We start from the raw sequence: 6688 nt of genomic DNA, 5'->3' as shown, positions 1-6688 counted from the left end.
CATATTTACTGTGGGATCCATTTGTGGAATGGCAGAAAGGGTACACATGGGTAAAGTACATGAAAAACCATGTCTAAGTTTCATACATAACCGTGCATTTGGTCTATTGCATTCAACAACTGCACGTTGGTGTAGAAAGGTCATAGCATTAGGCTAGCTGTAGTCCAGTATAGCAGACTGGAGTTAAATGGTTTAAAGATAGTTCCTTTCTCAGCAAGTCCCCCTTTCCCCTCCAAAAACTATTCTGCTGAAAATATTTACCAAGGGCTTCACTTACTGGCTGTGGGGGATGGGAGGAAGGAGAGGGGGCAAGGCAGGGTCATGTGGGAAGGTGGAAAGGTGGGGGCCTCTCTCTTCTCTTTCTTTTCTCTATCGTAAGAAAGAAAGCGGTTGGGGAGGGAGAGTAGCCAAAACCCACAGCCCTGGAGAGAGAGACGCGGAGAGGGAGAGAGATGTGGGAGGGACTGAAGCGAGAGCTCGGCCTATTGGAAGACAGGCAGAGCGCTGTGTGATGGATTGACTCAGTATGGATCGAGTTACACCATTTGCCGTGCATTAGATTGTTTTTCTGGCTGCCCACTGCAAGCTAACAGCGACCAGTTGGACTATTCGTGATTTTGTGATTGTATAGAAACTAAAAAGGATTAAAAAAATATATACCCGATGAGGTGAGTTTATTCTTTAAATCAGCAACGAGCAGCGAAAGTGCCCTTGCAAACTGAAGGGGAAAGGTTGTATTTGTTGCAAACTGAGTCGGCTTGTAGGGCTGCCCTGCACAAGTGGTGAATACTACAGAAATAGTTGTCGACCGGGCTATTTATACATGGGCTTTCTTCGTATGGGTTGCAACCTATATAATCATAGTTTATAAAACATTATCGTTCTGCTTGTATCTCTTTTGCCTGATTTGTTCTATGTGCGCGCTCAAGGCTGAACGGAAAGCGCACGTCTCTTATTTACGTTTTCCCTCTGGTTTAAAAGTTAATAGTAAAGGGGGGTGGGGAATGAACGTACGAGGGGACTGTAGCGCTATTTGATCACGGTTGAGCTTTGAAGATCAGTAAGCATTGAGCCGGGCCCAAGGACGCAGAGAGAGAAGGAGAAGTCCGCGACTCTGAATTAATGTCCGCGGTCCGCGACTGGAAAAGAGAAGTGTGGAGACCATATGGCACTGGGAATAAGGAATTATATACGTTTATAACTCTACCAAATGGAATTATTATAATGGATGAACGTTATAGGGAATATAGCCTTCATTGGGATTGGAATACGCAATACGCTTTCATGAATCATTTTGGAACCACAAGGTATGATGTTATTAGTGTTCATAATAAACCGTTTGAAAAGTGCGTAAAATAGGTTTGTTAAAGGTTTGTTAAAGGTTTGTTAAAGGTTTGTTAAAGTATATTTTCTTCTTCTAATTGAGCATTGGACTTTCTGTTAATTATCTAGACTACATTTGTTTGACTGTAGTTTTCGTCCTATAGAGATTGGTACAGAATTCACAATAGATTTCAGATAACAGCACTTTATTGTTGGAGTGAATAAAGTAATAGCGTAATTAGTTTGTTGTCCTCTCATGGATAGATGAGCAAATACACATCATTATATTTACAGAGAATAAAATAGTTCACTATTGTTCTAATACTGTGGCGCAGATAAGATGGATGAGCCCTGATTGTTGAATTAAAGCGCAGGTGAGAAAAGCGTTTCTCACATTGTGTTGGGGTCGTGACGGTGTATAGGCATGTAAGCAATGGGAATAAGATGTGAACTTTCATATTCTCACACAGTGGACTTTTGGTACTGATCAACAGAACATGACCAGCGAAATTGCACCTTCATTGTGATTGTGAAACGAGATATTTTTTTCGTTATTGGCGTTAGGTTGGATAGGTAGGCGACTACCTATACGTGTTATCCAATGGTTAATTTCATTTGTTGTTAGATTGTATTTTAGTAAGATACACGTCTAAACATGTTGGTAAATAGGGATTGATGATTAGTCTAAATAAATCAGTGTTTCCTGTGAACTATTCAGCCTTCGTTCCGTCCGCCGTGGTAGGGACCTTTTAGCGAATGCGCCCGCCTCCGAGCCCATCCCTGCATCCATGCATTAGTGGAACAATCAATTCTCTCCTCTCCCCATTACTGGTGTGTCACTCCTCTGCTCTCCCTCACGTCTTTGTTGTCTTTCGCATTTCATGTGGAGTGTAAAGGTTAGCACAGATCAATGTTGAATGCGTTCCCTCCCAGCCGGGACAATAGGTGTTGTGGAGCCGGGACGTGGCTTGGGTCCACCGGCACTAGAAAGCTCCCCCCACGCACTCTCCCTGGCCTGCCCTGTCCGCTAGGGTAAATAGCCAGATTGTCCCGCAGCTCTGGATCCCTGAACAACTGTGTTCTAATCCAGTGATATGATGAATGGGTTAAGGTTAGGGGGAGTTGGGGTGCGGTAGTGTAGGGGTTAACGTCGGAGAATGAATGAATCGGCGCAGTAGAGTCAGCTAATTGAATGACAGCCGTGGAAGGACTGTGTCGGGAAGATAAGTTATTCAAGTCAATATTCACACGCTGTATGTTGTGTTTAGGAGGGCCATGCCTCGTTTAGTTAGACACATTATTTAGGTAAAATTAGCAAATAGTTGATGCCATTCTGATTATTACGTGACATACATAATATCACAAGAACTAGATTGTTTTTGTGACTGAAATGATATGGAAAGTTGAATATAATTGTAAACCCTTGTTTTAAGGGCAAATGTAATCCTGTAAAATGATTCCCCATTCATCCTGGTCAATAGTAGCAGGTCTACAGGGTGTCCAGGCTCAAACCCATCAATATAGCAATATATTCAGGAATATGTTGGTGCTGAATTTGCATATAGCAGCAACTTGAACAGTTGACTTACATTAAGTGATTTACAGTAAACACATATATTCAGTATATGGCCCATGCTGGAATCTAACCCACTCTGGTGTTGCCAGTACCAAATCCACTGGTGTTGCCAGTACCAAACCCACTCTGGTGTTGCCAGTACCAAACCCCCTCTGGTGTTGCCAGTACCAAACCCACTCTGGTGCTTACCTACAAAGTAATATTGTGCTGAATATGAAATTAACCAACGTTAACTCCTTTAATCAGGTTTATTAACTCCACTACTACTAACCCTAACCCCCGGAGAGTTGGACAGTGAAGGGCCACTACTACTAACCCTAACCCCCGGAGAGTTGGACAGTGAAGGGCCACTACTACTAACCCCCAGAGAGTTGGACAGTGAAGGGCCACTACTACTAACCCCCGGAGAGTTGGACAGTGAAGGGCCACTACTACTAACCCCCGGAGAGTTGGAGAGTGAAGGGTCACTACTACTAACCCTAACCCCCGGAGAGTTGGACAGTGAAGGGCCACTGCTACTAACCCTAACCACCAGAGAGTTGGACAGTGAAGGGTCACTACTACTAACCCTAACCCCCGGAGAGTTGGACAGTGAAGGGTCACTACTACTAACCACCAGAGAGTCAGTGAAGGGCTAACCACAGTGAAGGGCCACTACTACTAACCACCAGAGAGTTGGACAGTGAAGGGCCACGACTATTAACCCTAACCCCCAGAGAGTTGGACAGTGAAGGGCCACTACTACTTAGCCTAACCCCCAGAGAGTTGGACAGTGAAGGGCCACGACTAGTAACCCTAACCCCCAGAGAGTTGGACAGTGAAGGGCCACTACTACTAAGCCTAACCCCCAGAGAGTTGGACAGTGAAGGGCCACTACTACTAACCCCCAGAGAGTTGGACAGTAAAGGGCCACTACTACAAACACCCAGAGAGTTGGACAGTGAAGGGCCACTACTACTAACCCTAACTCCCAGAGAGTTGGGCCAGTGAAGGGCCACTACTACTAACCCCCAGAGAGTTGGGCCAGTGAAGGGCCACTACTACTAACCCTAAACACCAGAGAGTTAGGCCAGTGAAGGGCCACTACTGCTAACCCTAACCACCAGAGAGTTGGACAGTGAAGGGCCACTACTACTAACCACCAGAGAGTTGGACAGTGAAGGGCCACTACTACTAACCCTAACCCCTAGAGAGTTGGACAGTGAAGGGCCACTACTACTAACCCCCAGAGAGTTGGACAGTGAAGGGCCACTACTACTAACCCTAACCCCTAGAGAGTTGGACAGTGAAGGGCCACTACTACTAACCCCCAGAGAGTTGGACAGTGAAGGGCCACTACTACTAACCCCCAGAGAGTTGGACAGTGAAGGGCCACTACTACTAACCCTAACCCCTAGAGAGTTGGACAGTGAAGGGCCACTACTACTAACCACCAGAGAGTTGGACAGTGAAGGGCCACTACTACTAACCCCCAGAGAGTTGGACAGTGAAGGGCCACTACTACTAACCCTAACCCCTAGAGAGTTGGACAGTGAAGGGCCACTACTACTAACCCTAACCCCTAGAGAGTTGGACAGTGAAGGGCCACTACTACTAACCCCCAGAGAGTTGGACAGTGAAGGGCCACTACTACTAACCCTAACCCCTAGAGAGTTGGACAGTGAAGGGCCACTACTACTAACCACCAGAGAGTTAGGCCAGTGAAGGGCCACTACTGCTAACCACCAGAGAGTTGGGCCAGTAAAGGGCCACTACTACTAACCCTAACCACCAGTGAGAGTTGGACAGTGAAGGGCCACTACTACTAACCCCCAGAGAGTTGGACAGTGAAGGGCCACTACTGCTAACCCCCAGAGAGTTGGACAGTGAAGGGCCACTACTACTAACCCTAACCCCTAGAGAGTTGGACAGTGAAGGGCCACTACTACTAACCCCCAGAGAGTTGGACAGTGAAGGGCCACTACTACTAACCCCCAGAGTTGGACAGTGAAGGGCCACTACTAGAGAGTTGGACAGTGAAGGGCCACTACTACTAACCCTAACCACCAGAGAGTTAGGCCAGTGAAGGGCCACTACTGCTAACCACCAGAGAGTTGGACAGTGAAGGGCCACTACTACTAACCCTAACCCCCGGAGAGTTGGACAGTGAAGGGCCACTACTACTAACCCCCAGAGAGTTGGACAGTGAAGGGCCACTACTACTAACCCCTAGAGAGTTGGACAGTGAAGGGCCACTACTACTAACCACCAGAGAGTTGGACAGTGAAGGGCCACTACTACTAACCACCAGAGAGTTGGACAGTGAAGGGCCACTACTACTAACCCTAACCCCTAGAGAGTTGGACAGTGAAGGGCCACTACTACTAACCCCCAGAGAGTTGGACAGTGAAGGGCCACTACTACTAACCCCCAGAGAGTTGGACAGTGAAGGGCCACTACTACTAACCACCAGAGAGTTGGACAGTGAAGGGCCACTACTACTAACCCCCAGAGAGTTGGACAGTGAAGGGCCACTACTACTAACCCCCAGAGAGTTGGACAGTGTTAGAGAGGCGGTACTACTAACCACCAGAGAGTTGGACAGTCCATTGTACAGCCCAGCAGCCAAAGCCTCTATTGTTCCTGTCACACCTGCAGCTCTGGCCTTTGTGCTTCACTACAGCTGAACAACCATGGAGCCTTTCTCCTCTTACAATCCCCCTCTCACCAAGGTATATGGAAAGAGAGAGTAAAGGAGACAAGGAGAGAAACAACTGTCTTTCTCATCTTATACCCCTCTACACACAAAACGAAAGAAAGAGGGAGGAAAGGAGGGAAGTAGAGAGGAGGGAGGGATGGTGTGAGGTGGCACAGCCTTCTTTCTCTGCCAACTCTCTCTGTAGCAACAAGTCAGGCTCTTCAGATGTAATCCTCAGTAAATACTGAGATGACTGGCTCATGTTGTTATTGAAGAGAAGGAGAGGGAGCAGTAATGGTTTCTCTAGTCTGCTCTGATGGAGGTCTGCTAATCGCCTGGCTGCTTGGTCACAAACTGATTACTTTCCCAAAGCCCTGATGAGGACAACAAAGTTATTTAGTACATCCAATTTGGCATGGCTGCACACGCACATGCACGCACGTAGGCAAGCACACACACATACACACACACACGCGTGTAGTCAGGCAGACACTTGCATACACACAGGGAATGCTACTAGTAAAATTTAATTGTATTCAGTGAAGTCCAGTAGAAGTAATACTACAGTTTGTACTGAAGTTATCTGATTTCCTCTACGTTGTGTGTATGGCTGTGTGTTTTTGGTTTTACTATACTTGTGGAGACCAGAAGCCCTCACAAGGATACTAAAACAATTCAAATTTGGACAAGTGGGGACAATTTGATGGTCTCCACAAGGAAAACATATATTTTAGGTTTAGGGGTTAGGTTTAGGGGTACAATTAGGTTTAGGATTAGAAATAGGGTTTGGGATTAGGGTTAGGGTTTAAAGGTTAGGTTAAAGGTTAGGGAAAATAGGATTTTTAATGGGAATAAATTGTTTGATCCCCACAAGTATAGTAAAACTTGTGTGTGTGTGTGTGTGTGTGTGTAACATAGGGCTGGGCTGGGTTGTCCCTGGAGCAGCATCTATTGTTCAGTGGTGTTCTATTCACCCTGGTCATACTGATGGAGGGGTATTTACAACAACACACAGGGTGGGGTCATGGGGGTTACATTACTGCAGTCTTATTGTGTACCACACTTGATTGGGCCAATTCCTCCACAGCCCCAGTTGTACTGACCTGCAGGAG

General features: G+C 46.5%; 1 protein-coding gene across 6 annotated transcripts in view; it reads left to right on the top strand.

Annotated features, from left to right (window-relative positions):
• Positions 1-494: 494 nt before the first annotated feature.
• LOC139384371 (semaphorin-6D-like) overlaps positions 495-6688 on the top strand; it is a 40640-nt gene continuing 34446 nt past the window's right edge. For 4 of the 6 annotated variants that reach the window (XR_011628851.1, XM_071129092.1, XM_071129094.1 and 1 more), the window contains exon 1: positions 515-668. The gene's annotated coding sequence lies outside the window, so the exon portion shown is untranslated. Of the gene's footprint in view, positions 669-1239; positions 1308-6688 lie in introns of those variants that run through there. The other 2 variants (XM_071129095.1, XM_071129091.1) reach the window with 2 other exon arrangements.

The sequence above is a fragment of the Oncorhynchus clarkii genome, chromosome 26, assembly GCF_045791955.1.
Source record: "Oncorhynchus clarkii lewisi isolate Uvic-CL-2024 chromosome 26, UVic_Ocla_1.0, whole genome shotgun sequence".
NCBI classification, from domain to species: domain Eukaryota; kingdom Metazoa; phylum Chordata; class Actinopteri; order Salmoniformes; family Salmonidae; genus Oncorhynchus; species Oncorhynchus clarkii.
The sequence above is the reverse complement of the archived record's forward strand: the minus strand, read 5'-3'. Positions and strand labels throughout refer to the sequence as shown.